General features: G+C 44.5%; 1 pseudogene; it reads right to left on the bottom strand.

Annotated features, from left to right (window-relative positions):
• Positions 1–6,271: 6,271 nt before the first annotated feature.
• On the bottom strand, positions 6,272–6,337 carry LOC144807237 (U4 spliceosomal RNA; annotated as a pseudogene).
• Between the last annotated feature and the right edge of the window lie 599 nt (positions 6,338–6,936).

Genomic DNA, 6,936 nt, shown 5'->3' with positions numbered 1-6,936 from the left:
CCACGTCGTCCTCTGGGTCAGATACATAGATGACATCTTTTTTATCTGGAAGGGTACCCAGAATCAAGCTTACGAATTTGTCAACATACTCAATGATAAGTCCCTAAACCTATCATTTAGTAGCAACATCAACAAAACTACCATTGAGTTTCTAGTTCTGAAATTGGAGGAGGTAGGAAAAGAAACAGCAGGCAATAGTCTACTGCACACGGACAGCTGCCGCCCTATCTTTCTAATCCAAAGCATCCCTTACGGAGAGCTATTACATTCGAAAAAAAACTGTAGCACTGACTAGGGATTTCAGAAAGAAAAGGTGCATATGATGCAAAGATTTGCTGAGAGAGGGTATGCTAAGAAAACCATTAGACAAGCCAGTAAGAAGGTTGAAAAACTCAAACATAATGAATTGCTAGTACCAAAGAAAAAGACAGATGAGGATAAGGACAAGCAAAATAGATTCATTCCATCTTTTAACAACCACGCCTGGCAGGTGAAACATAGTTTAAGAAAATACTGGGAAGTTTTAAAAACAGACCCAGATTTAGTAAAACCTGTTGGAGACAAGCCAGCCATCACTTTCAAAAAAGTGAGATTCCTAAAAGACATGTTGAGTCACTGTTTACTTAATCTGGAAAGGGATAAGACTGACATCAAAGGATTTTTCAGTTGTAGAAAATGCAAGGCATATAAGTTTAGTGATAATTGCAAGACCATTAAACTATCCGAAAAACTAGCAGCACACAAAATCCTAAAACATTTTACTTGCAATACAGAATTTGCAATATATGCTCTCAAATGTCCGTGCAATTAATTCTATATCAGGAGTACTGTCCATGAGGCCAAAAAAGAGTATTAGAACATATGCAAGCTATTCACAATGAAGATCAACAATACCCCATTGCCAGACATTTGAAAAACTTCCCTAACCAGATTTGTAACCTGCTGAAATCCAGTGTGCTTGATAGTGTTCCAATTCGAGGATGGGGCGGCAACAGAATATTAGAACTAAGAAGATTAGAATCAAAATTGATTATCAGGTACAACACCCTTCATCCGACAGGCCTTAACCTTGATGAAGAACTAGCGGTACATCTTGGTTAATCATTACTGACAGAAGGATTGAAATAGTTATTAGGTGGACATCTTTTTTATTTGAAATATGTAGATACATATTTGATTTTAATCACTATCTTTTGTCTATTTGTTGCAGTATACATGAAGATATCGTTGAGACGCAGGAGAGCTATAATATCTAACTAAAGTTGCACAGTGGGAATTTTATTTTCTTATTGTTCATTACTATTATTGTTGTATGGCAAGGCACAGTCAAAGCCACCAGCCATGAGACAGAATTTGGTACAACGTGCAATAGTAAAGTGTGAACAGTGTGGAGTGCTGCAAGCGAGGTGCACCCCAACAATAACTAATGGAATTCCTACTCCCTCTGCGCTGCTCGATGCAGCTCATTGGATCCCCTACACCCTCTGCCCTGCTCGATGCCACTCCTTGGATTTTCTACTCGAGCAGCTCTTTGGATTCCCTACTCCCTCTGCACTACTCCATGCCCCTCCTTGGATACCCAACCCCCTGTTACAATAGAAATGATTTTGTTTATGTATTATTATATGTAAGTTAGCATTTGTGGCCATTTTCTACTTGGGCACCATTTTGAAGAATCATGATTGAAACTAATTCTTTGCTATTTCTGAGAAATGTCCTTTTCTGAGTTGCATTGCTCCAGGGTTGAGTTTTGCTTCACTAATCAATCAATCAATCAGGACACTTGTGAAGCGCACTTCATACCCGTGAGGGTCTCAAGGCGCTGGGGGGGGGAGTTGCTACTGATTAAATAACCACGTCTTGAGTAGTCTTCTGAAGGCCAGTGGGTCTTGGGTCTGCCGGAGGTTGGTGGGGAGGGTGTTCCAGGTCTTGGCTGCGAGGTGGGAGAAGGATCTGCCTCCGCTGTCATTCTTCAGATGCGGGAGACCGTGGCGTGGGCGAGGTCGGCAGAGCGGTGCTTGCGGGTGGGGGTGTAGAAGCTGAGTCGTCTGTTGAGGTGCGCAGGGCCGGTGTCGTGGAGGGCTTTGTGTGCATGGATGAGGAGCTGCTCTTATTAGCGCATACCTTTCACACCATATAGAGGCCTTCTCCCACTTGTCTAGTGGCAGGGACGGGCAGAACGACCTTGAATAGCAGATAATGTGTGCCCGCTCTCAGAATTGAAACTTACTTCTTGTATTTCACTGTTTAGCTACATCTGCTTGGAAAATTCAATGATGGGCGTGCCTTCATTGGTTCTGAAATGTACATAATGTATCTTTATGCTGGATGATGTCAGTCCTTCTGCAGCACTCCTAGCGACTGGGCAGACCAGGCTCCGCTCTGAGTGTACTTTGAATAAACAGTTATTGGTTTGTATTCTCTAATGTCTGACCGACTCTTCATTTTGTGTTCAAGGCTTGAGGTGCTAAACGGGTAAATTCCTTCACCCCTCTGCGCTGCTTGATTACAGTCCTTGGATTTCCCACTCCCTCTGCGCTGCTCAATGCTGCTCCTAGGATACCCTGCTTCCTCTGCGCAGCTCGATGCATTTCTTGGATTCGCTTATGGTTAATGGAAAATGTAGTAAATGCTGTTTTTCATTAAGATGTTCTTTGAATGCTGCTGGATTAATAAAGTGATTAAAAATATGAATATTTGTTGCCTCTTTGTCCTTAATAGAATCGAAACTTTGCTTTTCTTTAGCTAGCAAATGTATAACTTACTGAGGTATCCTCAGTAGAAAGTACTTTCAGTTTTCCACTTCAATTCCATCAAGGTGAATTTCAGCTGTGCCACACTTTTGGAATAATTTCAGAAAGTTAGTACTCTAGTTGCTCATTAGAACACTGTGGTACAGCTGCTGATCACCAGGGAGTTAACTGGCAATCTGCTGCTGGCGTTGAAAGTGCATGTTTCAGTCTGCATGCCAAAACGTTTTAATGAAATAGAAGAAGATATTTGAGAACTCATTTAAAAGGTTTTCTAATTTTGCTTTCTACGGCACTAACCATAATGTCTATTACAAAATGGACTGCCTCTTTTTGTTCCTTTTTAAATGAAATATTTTTAGGTTTATCAGTTTGATTCAATCAAGATGGCTTCAGGTGTGCCATAGTTTTGTCATAAGGAACTGTTATCATCTTTTCATTTCAATTGGCTCCATGTCCAAGAGTCCTGTAACGGCTGCCACGGCATGGTGTCCATGTTGTGGCCAGCCTGTATAGGGGAGTTCCTTTTGGGTGTGCCCACTCTGTCCCTTAAATATTTTATAGGTTGAGCATCAGCACATGCACTGTCTGCAAGACCTGCTGTAATCTTTACAAGGAGTGTGAGCCCACCTGGCTTCTTGCCATTGGTTTACTCCTCCATCATTCTTCTTTGATGGCTTCTGATTGGTTGGCACTCCTGTAACATCACTTGCGGTTTTCTCTCAGGAGGACCGGCCAACTACAGTTTGGTTACGCTGTAGTTGTATATATGCTCCTTTGGGGACTACTGCTTTTATATCCACACCGTATTACTTTTCTCCACACGGGCCCAGCGCTTCATGTTTCAGCAGGGCACCCGTTTCTACTTATTTAGTTTATTGTTATGGTCCAGATGTTTCCTCCGTGCAAGGCAGTCATTCCTGTTCCTAATCTCATCAAACGGTAACTTGATGTTTCAGCGATAAATAACAGTGTTATATAAGCTAAACAAAGCCATTTTCCACAAGAAAACAGTTTGTTTGGGTGCTACCTGGCAACATTAAATTTGATTTTAGTGATAATAAAGCATTTTGGAAAATGTGCTTATTTGTTTTGTACTATTCTTAGTCACCACCTCTTCACAGGAAATAGAGGCTGGTGGTGCCAGTGTAGGATGGGAGAGGTGAGCAGGAGCCTGCTGCCAGTGCTGAAGCATTCACGGCACAGGGCTGTACGAAGCTGACCAAGACAAAGGCAGCGCAAAGCCAGCATTCTGGCATTTTCAGCACAAGTAAAGTATGAAAAGCGAAATGATAATCCATATACCACGCCCAATATGCCCAATGGCAGTACTCCATAGTGTTCAAGCTTTCGATTATGAAGCTGCGTGAGCTTGGGTCGGCTGTCTCTTGACACAGACAGTGCAGCCATTTTGGAGCAAGCAAATCAATAGCAGCACACTGTCAGCCAAGGTGAGAATTAGAGGGAAGCCGCCAAAGACGCTGGAAAAAATAGTATGAAAAAATGCCGGTATCACACCAAATATAGTTTGGAATGAGGTCACAAGGCTGGAGCTAACAGTTTTTAAAAAGTGGGCCAGGCCTGTAGTGGTTGAGGCATTAAAGATAGTGTGGATTAAAGCACCAAAATGAAGTGGGAGATCCATATTTAAAAGCAAGTGTACTTCTGTACGCGTTTTAGTAACATGAAGAACAAATGTTTCATGAGAAGAAGTGAGAGCGACTTCTTTTTGAGACAATAAAGCTCTTATTCTGATCAACTTGTTGAACTCTGCTTTCAGGGGCGGAATGAAAGGCCAAATCGAGATATCAAGCCTCCCTACTCGCTGTGAAACAGTGACAATGTACGGAATTCCAGCCAACATCCCGCAGCAAGCTTCATTATTTAAAAGCAAATAGCTACCGTTAGCTATTAGTGTGAATGTTGGTACGATAGCTGGCACAGGAATTCCATTCATAATGCAAGCTAAATTCGGAGCCTCCACATTATACGTGTCGTGCAATTAAGCATTCTTGCATACGAGTGAATGATCAGGTGTGGAAGTGCACTCCTCCCCTTTTAAGTAAACCTCTTAGCCATCCCTTTTGATTGAGTAAGTCTCACTTTCTAATTCGATTTGTAATTTAATTTAAAATAAAATGAGCTCGGGTTAGACCGATCAAAGTCAGTAAAATATGTGAATTTATTCAAAAGGGTATTTGAGCTGCCTTTTATGGGAATAGGACAATGTTCCCATTGGGTGTCATTTTTTTTTTAAATTCTTTTTATTTGCAGGATATCATTGCAAAAACATCACAGTACAGTTCAGCTCAAGAAGGCACACATTCCAGGTATACTGTATTAGCTCCAATCACCTTTTCTTCTTTTCAAATTTCCACCCAACCCCAACTTTTCCCGCCCAACTCCCCCCACCCAGCATCCCTCCCCAGGCACATCAAAGTAAGCATATTGTGTCAACTATCCATGGTGGTACAATCCGAATCCGTCTCTTAGTTTCTCCAAAGGTTTGTCGCAATGCCCTCTGTGTCCCATAAGCCACAACGCAGCCATGGCCAAATGTCTACTCTTTTCTTCTTTCGTGCACCTGTGTCTGTGTATGAGCTACTGTCCCTTGCCATCCAGAAGCGCACGTGAGTCCAAGGAAACGATATTCCCATGGCATTCTACCCATTTCAGTCATCCACAGACGCACTCCCGGTGGTAGAGTCCACTTCAGCCGTTTCAAAGGATATCATCACAGCATTCCACTCAAGAGATATAGGAACCCTTCTCAAGCCTTTGCGCTCTTCGGTCTGTAATGCCATACCCTCAGCCTTACCCCACCTCACTACTTCTGCTTTCCATACGTCTGGATCAGGTGGCCTGCTCGATTTCCACCTCATGGTAATAGCACGCTTGGCCATTAGTAGTGCGAGGTCAATGAACCTCGTGACCACACTTCTTTTACGTTCAGCGGTCCCTAGTCCCAGCAAGCTAAAGGATATAGTGTTGTACTGTCTGGTGGGGGACACTCTGTGTAGTGCAGTGTGTATTGTAGCCCAAAAATATCCCAATTTCGGGCAATCCCATAGCATGTGTATTAACCTTGCATCCGCCAGTCCACACCGAGGGCAGGAATCTGGCGCGGTGGGAAACATTAAATGCAGGCGGTGAGGCGTGAGGTACGCGCGGTGTAAGATCATAAGTTGTATAAATTTAAATTCGGGTTTCTCGAGACTCTCTTGGGGAATTTAAGAACATGCTCCCATTCCTTATCTTGAAACGCTCGGCCTGCATCCCTCCCCCACACTTCACGCAGCGGCTGCAGCGAAATCGCCCTCCCCGCACGAATACCACTCGCAATCCATTTCGTTAAATGGCTCCCTGAACCCATCAGGTATAGCATCGTGTGTAATGGGTTGACAAGTGGTTCGTCGCCTGCCGGTGCCCAATTCCGTGTGATGTAGCCGCGCACCCCTCCGTGGAGTAAGAACATTCCCCCAGGCGTGTGGTGTGCTGTGCAAAAGTCATTGAATGTCATCATCAATAAGCAATAATCGCGCCTCGGTTAGACCTCATTGGCTATGATACTGCCACTGCGCAAAGCTATCGAATGTCATCATGTGTCCATCATTGAAAAAATCGCCCACTTGCGACACCCCGGCATCCGTCCATGTGGTGAGCGCCCGTGTAGACAAAATTCCCGTCCCCAATGGGATCCCCAGTAATGGTATTGTGGGAGCGTAGGAGGAGGTGGGGGACGTGTATCGCACAGCTCTCCTCCAGCAGGAGATGGCCATCTTGAGTAAGGGAGGAGCTTGCCCACAGATCGCCGCGTTGGGCAGCAACAGTGTGTGGACGGCACCCCTTCTCCTGTCTTCTTCAGACATGCCTATTTCGTGCAGGTTGCGTCCCGCTAGCCAATAGCCAGCCACTGTAATTGGCACGCATAGTAATACGCCAGTAAGTCAGGAACTCCCATCCCTCCAGCCGCCGTGGGTAGCTGTAGCTTCGCCAAACTTATGCGGCGTGTGCCCCGTCCCCAGACCAGCTCCGTTAGTATGGTATTCAAGGTTCGAAATACCGCAGCTGGGACCATAAAGGGCAAGTTCGTAAAGTAGTAAAGGAGCCTCGGGAGGACTACCATCTTAGAGACGGCCACCCTGCCCGCCACTGACAATGGTAGTGCGGTCCACAGCCCGACCCA

This window comes from Lissotriton helveticus, unplaced genomic scaffold (genome assembly GCF_964261635.1).
Source record: "Lissotriton helveticus unplaced genomic scaffold, aLisHel1.1 SCAFFOLD_698, whole genome shotgun sequence".
Lineage (NCBI taxonomy): Eukaryota > Metazoa > Chordata > Amphibia > Caudata > Salamandridae > Lissotriton > Lissotriton helveticus.
The sequence above is the reverse complement of the archived record's forward strand: the minus strand, read 5'-3'. Positions and strand labels throughout refer to the sequence as shown.